The following is a 6,080-nucleotide window of genomic DNA, read 5'->3' as shown; positions in this document are numbered from 1 at the left end:
GCCCGTCTCGGCCTCCCAAAGTGCTGGGATTACAGGCTTGAGCCACCGCGCCCGGCCTAGGTTAATTTTTATATTTTTATTTTTTGAGACGGAGTCTTGCCCTGTTGCCCAGGCTGGTGTGTGGTGGCACAGTCTTGGCTCACTGCAACCTCCGCCTCTCAGGTTCAAGTGAGTCTCCTGCTTCAGCCTCCTGAGTAGCTGAAATTACAGGCGTCCACCACCACACCCAACTAATTGTTGCATTTTGCTAGAGATGGGTTTTCACTATATCGGCCAGGCTGGTTTCAAGCTCCTGACTTCAGGTGATCCGCCCGCCTTGGCCTCCCAAAGTGCTGGGATTACAGGAGTGAGCCACTGTGCCCTGCCAGAATTTTACGTCTTTAAATATTGAAAAGAAATTAAAAGAATAATTGTTTATGACATGAAAATTATATGATATTCAAATGTCAGCGTCCATAAATAAAGTTTTTTGGAACACAGCTATACTTGTTCATTTACATATTGTCTATGGTTGCTTCTGCACTTACAATAGCAGAATTGAGCAGTTGCAACATTGGCCATGTGGCCCAAGAGGCGTAAGTCATTATATCTGGACTTTTTTTGTTTGAGTTGGAGTCTCACTCTGTCTCCAGGCTGGAGTGCAGTGGTGCGATCTTGGCTCACTGCAACCTCCGCCTCCCAGGTTCAAGCGATTCTCCTGCCTCAGCCTGCTCAGTAGCTGGGATTACAGGTGCATCCCACCAGGCCCAGCTAATTTTTTGTAATTTTTATAGAGATGGGGTTTCACCATGTTGGCCAGGATGGTCTCGATCTCTTGACCTTGTGATCCACCTGCCCTTGGCCTCCCAAAGTGCTGGGATTACAGGCATGAGACACTGCGCCTGGCCTATCTGGCCCTTTATAGAAAAAGTTTGCCATCTCCTGTTCTAGATAAAAGTAGCCACCTGAGCAAGGATCGGGGAGGGTCTCACCATTCAGGAGGTAAATATCTATTTAATCCTCTTGTTTTCTCTGCAGCATCCACATCCTCAACTGTGTCTGGTATTCCTCAGGTCAGTGGGGTCTGATTGCTGGCCTGAGGGGTGTGGGATCTTAGACCCACGGTGGATGGGCAGTCCTAGCCTTCCTCCTCCCACATCCAGTGGTTAAGTCCTTACTTCTGTTGGTACAGAGTGGTGGCTGGGCTTGGACTTTTCAGGAAGGAGACTGAAGGGTGTTCCTCTGGAGAAACCGACCCAGGGGTAAGAGCTACAGATACTGACTGGGTGTGGTGACTCATGCCTGAAATCACAGGACTCTGGGAGGCCAAGGCAGGTGGATCACCTGAGGTCAGGAGTTCGAGACCAGCCTGGCCAACATGGTGAAACCCTGTCTCTAATAAAAATACAAAAATCAGCTGGATGTGGTGGCAGGCGCCTGTAATCCCAGCTCCTCGGGAGGCTGAAGCAGGAGAATGGCTTGAATCCGGGAGGCAAAGGTTGCAGTGAGCTGAGATCGCGACACTGCACTCCAGCCTGGGTGACAGAGCGAGACTCCGCCTCAAAAAAAAGAAAAAAAAGTCACTCTATACCACACTTGCTCTTGTTAATCAGATTCTGCAAATGGCAATTGACTGAACCCTGGAATTCAGTTACAACACAGACAACACAGACACGTGAATGGACAGAGAAGATGTTTGAGGAAATCTCCCAACTTTTTTTTTTTTTTTTTTTTAAGACTGAGTCTTCCAGCTGGGCGTGGTGGCTCAAGCCTGTAATCCCAGCACTTTGGGAGGCCGAGACGGGCGGATCACGAGGTCAGGAGATCGAGACCATCCTGGCTAACACGTTGAAACCCCGTCTCTACTAAAAAATACAAAAAACTAGCCGGGCGAGGTGATGGGCACCTGTAGTTCCAGCTACTCGAGAGGCTGAGGCAGGAGAATGGCGTAAACCCAAGATATTTTATGGGTATAATCACATATACCCATATACCAAACACAAGATATTTTATGGGTATAATAAGAGAGAGTATGAAGTCCCATTGAAATTCTGTGAGAATTGAATAGGTTACTATCATTTCTGCATACATCTTTTTAACACTTTCTGGAATTTATTCCTTCTCTTCCTCTTTGCACATTGTTTACTGTACAGAGAAGGAGGCTCCATAATGGGAAGGGATACTATCACATTTTTAATGATTAATAGTAAACACAATGATAAACCTCTGAAGTATTAGTGCTATCTCCCACACACACTGTGGTGGGTGCTTTATACAAATTAACCTCACCTATTCCTCTCTGTTACAAGATAATATTGCTATCCTCCTAGAAACAAGGGTTTTGAAAGTCAGAAAGGTTAAATAAATTGGTCAGTAAATGGCAGTCAGTTCTGTTATACTATTTCTAGAAAATAAACCCAGAGGTTTTAACCTTTATTTTTAATTATTTATTTAGTTTTTGAGACGGAGTCTCTTCAGTCACCCAGGCTGGAGTGCAGGGGCTCGATCCTGTGTCGCTGCAAGCTCTGCCTCCCGGGTTCACGCCATTCTCCTGCCTCAACCTTCTGAGTAGCTGGGACTACAGCCGCCTGCCACCACACCCGGCTAAATTTTTGTTATTTTTTAGTAGAGGAGTGGTTTCACTGTGTTGGCCAGGATGGGCTGGATCGCCTGACCTCGTGATCCGCCCGCCTGGGCCTTAACCTTTATTTTTTAAGGGGCTTGGCTATTTTTAGCAGAAGGAATCTGTGGCCACACAGATCTTAATCACCACTCCCCAGCAGAGAATAAACATTTATCAGGATGAGGCCGGGCATGATGACTCACGCCTGTAATCCCTGCAATTTGGGAGGCCGAGGTGGGAAGATCACTGAGGTCAGGAGTTCGAGACCAGCCTGGCCAAAATGGCGAAACACTGACTCTACTAAAAATACAAAAATTGGCTGGGTATGGTAGCAGGCGCCTGTAATTCCAGCTACTCGGGAGGCTGAAGCAGGAGAATCGCTTGAACCCGGGAGGCAGAGGTTGCAATGAGCCGAGATCCTGCCACTGCACTCCAGCCTGGGCAACAGAGCGACACTGTCCCCACTCCCCCAAAACAAAAAACAACCAATCATTTATCTGGATGGTGTCGAAATATTTACCACTTCCCCTGCACTTCTGACTTTTCGAACTTTGTGCTTTTGCCTGGGCTCCATCTAGAATGTTCTTCTTGGATGGTGGAGCATGTCATCCACCTACTCAATTCCTACCTCTCCTTTGAATACACACCACTTGGTGGAAGTCTTCCCTGATCCCTGCCGACAAGCTTTTCAACTGCATCTCTGTCTTAAGCTATCTCAGAGAACCCAAGTCAGTGCTGGCACCCTTGCTGGAGTGTGCCATTCTGGGAAAGGCAAAATTTATTGTCTGAATTTTCATTTGCCCTCTACTGGGGTAAGTGCACATTGGAGAATAATGAAAACTTCAAGTCAAGAGATGCAGAGTGCGTTTTCCAGTTCAACAACCTGGACTTTTTACGAGGCCATTTTCGAAAGGAGCTGCCATGGACAGCGGCATGGACTTTGATGAGAGCGGGGTCGGCCTGAAATCCGCAGCCTGCATGCTCCAGGGATGCCTGAAAAGAGGGGTCGAACCATGGGCCGCTCCCAGCCCCCACCCTTTTAGTCTTCCCAGCTGGCTCGGGGAGCAAAGTGGGGCTTTAGAGAGGCGGCGCCCAGGGCGCAACAGCCCGAGACCGGCGCTGAGTGCCTGGGGACAGAGGCCTCGTGCTGGAAACCCCAAGGGACCACACAGCCGGCCGCTGGCAACAACAAACAGCACTGACAGCCTCAGACCGCCGTCCCAGCGGCCCACAAAGGCCGGAAGTGCGGCCGGCGTCTGCGGCCAAGGCGCCTTCTCTAGGACTTCGGAGGTCCAGCATCTCGGTGGTTCCCTTTACTGGAAGACCCCCGACTCCCAGGGCATGTACACTACTACAGGGGCCTCAAAATGAGGCAAAAGGGAGAAAAGCCTGGGCGCGGTGACTCATGCCTGTAATCCCAGTCCTTTGGGAGGCCGAGGTGGGAGGATCGCTTGAGGCCAAGAGTTCGAGACCAGCCTGGGCAACATAGCAAGACCTGGTCTCTACCAAGAATTAATAAAATGAGCCGGGTGTCGTGGGGGCGCACCTGTAGTCCCAGCTACTCGGGAGGCTTAAGTGGAAGGATCACTTGACTCCTGGAGTCAGAGGCTGCAGTGAGCTGTGCTTGCATCATTGCACTCCAGCCTGAGAAACACAGTGAGACCCTGTCTCAAAAAGGAAAAAAAAGGAAAGGAGGGAGGGAGGAGAGAGGGAGGAAGGACGGAGGGAGGGTGGGAGAGAGGGAAGGAAGAAAGGAAGAAAAGGAAGGAGGGAAAGAAGGAAGGAAGAGAGGAGGGAAGGAAGAAAGGAAGAAAAGGAAGGAAGGAAAGAAGGAAGGAAGAGAGGAGGGAAGGAAGAAAGGAAGAAAAGGAAGGAAGGAAAGAAGGAAGGAAGAGAGGAAGGAAGGAAGAGAGGAAGGAAGGAAGGGAGAAAGGAAGGAAGAGAGGAAGGAAGGAAGAAAGGAAGGAAGCGAAATCCGCGGCTCACATGGGGAAGAGGAAATCCATTTACCATGCATCCGGGCCTGAGTTTCAGCTGAAGGGTTGGAGCATGGCTGATTATCATGCTGGCTTCCCCTAGAGACCAAGGAAACTGAGTCCTGAAGCAAGTTCTTGCTTGCTCAGGGTCTCACCGTGACCTGGGTCAGAAGCCAGGATTTGTGGGACCACAGTTTGCGCCCTTTGCACTGCCTGGACTGCCTCTCATCAGAAATAAACACTGATAAAATTCGTTATGCTTTCAAAATGGTAGGAAACCCGTGACAGATCAAAGCAGACAAAACAGAGTGCGCAAGACTTCCGAGAAGACGCCTCACACTCGTCGGGATGGCTACCGTTTAAATATCCCTTATCTGATATGCTTGGGACCGGAAATGTTTCAGATTTCAGATTTTTTTTTTTTTTTTGACTTTGGAATATTTGCTTTACTGGTTGAGCAGCCCTAATCCCAAAATCCTAAGTCTGAAATGCTCCAATGAGCATTTTCTCTGAGCGCTATGATGGCCCTCAAGTTCTGGTTTTGTAACTTTCGGAGTTCAGCTATTTGGATTAGGGGTACTCTCCCTGCACTACAAACAAACAAACAAACCCCACCCCCACCAACAAAACAAACCAAAATAGCAGGTGTTTGGTGAGGATGTGGACAAATTGGAATCTTTGTGCATTGCTGGTGAGAACATAACATGGTGCACCCCCCCTCCTCTGTGGAAAACAGTACAGTGCTTCTTCAATAAAATTAAAAATACAATCAGCCGGTGCAATGGCTCCTGCCTGTAATCCCAGCACTTTGGGAGGCGAAGGCAGGCAGATCATTTGAGATCAGGAGTTCCAGACCAGCCTGACCAACATAGCAAAACCCTGTCTTAAAAATACAAAAAAATCAGATGGACGTGGTGGCTCACGCCTGTAATCCCAGCTACTCAGGTGGCTGAGGCAGGACAATTGCCTGAACCTGTGAGGGGGAGGTTGCAGTGAGCCAAGATGGTGCCACTGCACTCCAGCCTAGGTGACAGAGCTAGACTCTGTCCCCCCAAAAATAAAATAAAATGAAATAAAATAAAATAAAATAAAATAAAATAAAAATAAAAACCTGAAGGCTAAAGAGAGAAATTGGGTCAGCTGAAGAGTTTACAGATTTGCAGAGAATAGAGGAAAAGAAGCTTTGTGAACTACTTTTAGGTTGTGAAACTTGGTCTGGATTCAACCCCCACATGGTCTTCATATACAAAGCTTCTTTGCAGAGGAAGCTTTTTGGAGAAAGATAACTGGCGAGATAGAAAGCACAGCCAAGAGATGACAAGGAGACTTCTGTAGAGAATTTTGTGGATTAAGGGGAAAAACAAATTCGTAAGTTTATGGAGATAATGAGTTATTTGAAATCAGAAAGAGTGATGAACATGGAGGCTGGGTGTGGTGGCTCATGCCTGTAATCCCAGCACTTTGGGAGGCCGAGGCAGGTGGATTGCCTGAGGTCAGAAGTT

The sequence above is a fragment of the Colobus angolensis genome, unplaced genomic scaffold (assembly GCF_000951035.1).
Source record: "Colobus angolensis palliatus isolate OR3802 unplaced genomic scaffold, Cang.pa_1.0 Scaffold222, whole genome shotgun sequence".
NCBI lineage: Eukaryota > Metazoa > Chordata > Mammalia > Primates > Cercopithecidae > Colobus > Colobus angolensis.
This window is presented reverse-complemented; position numbering follows the sequence as displayed.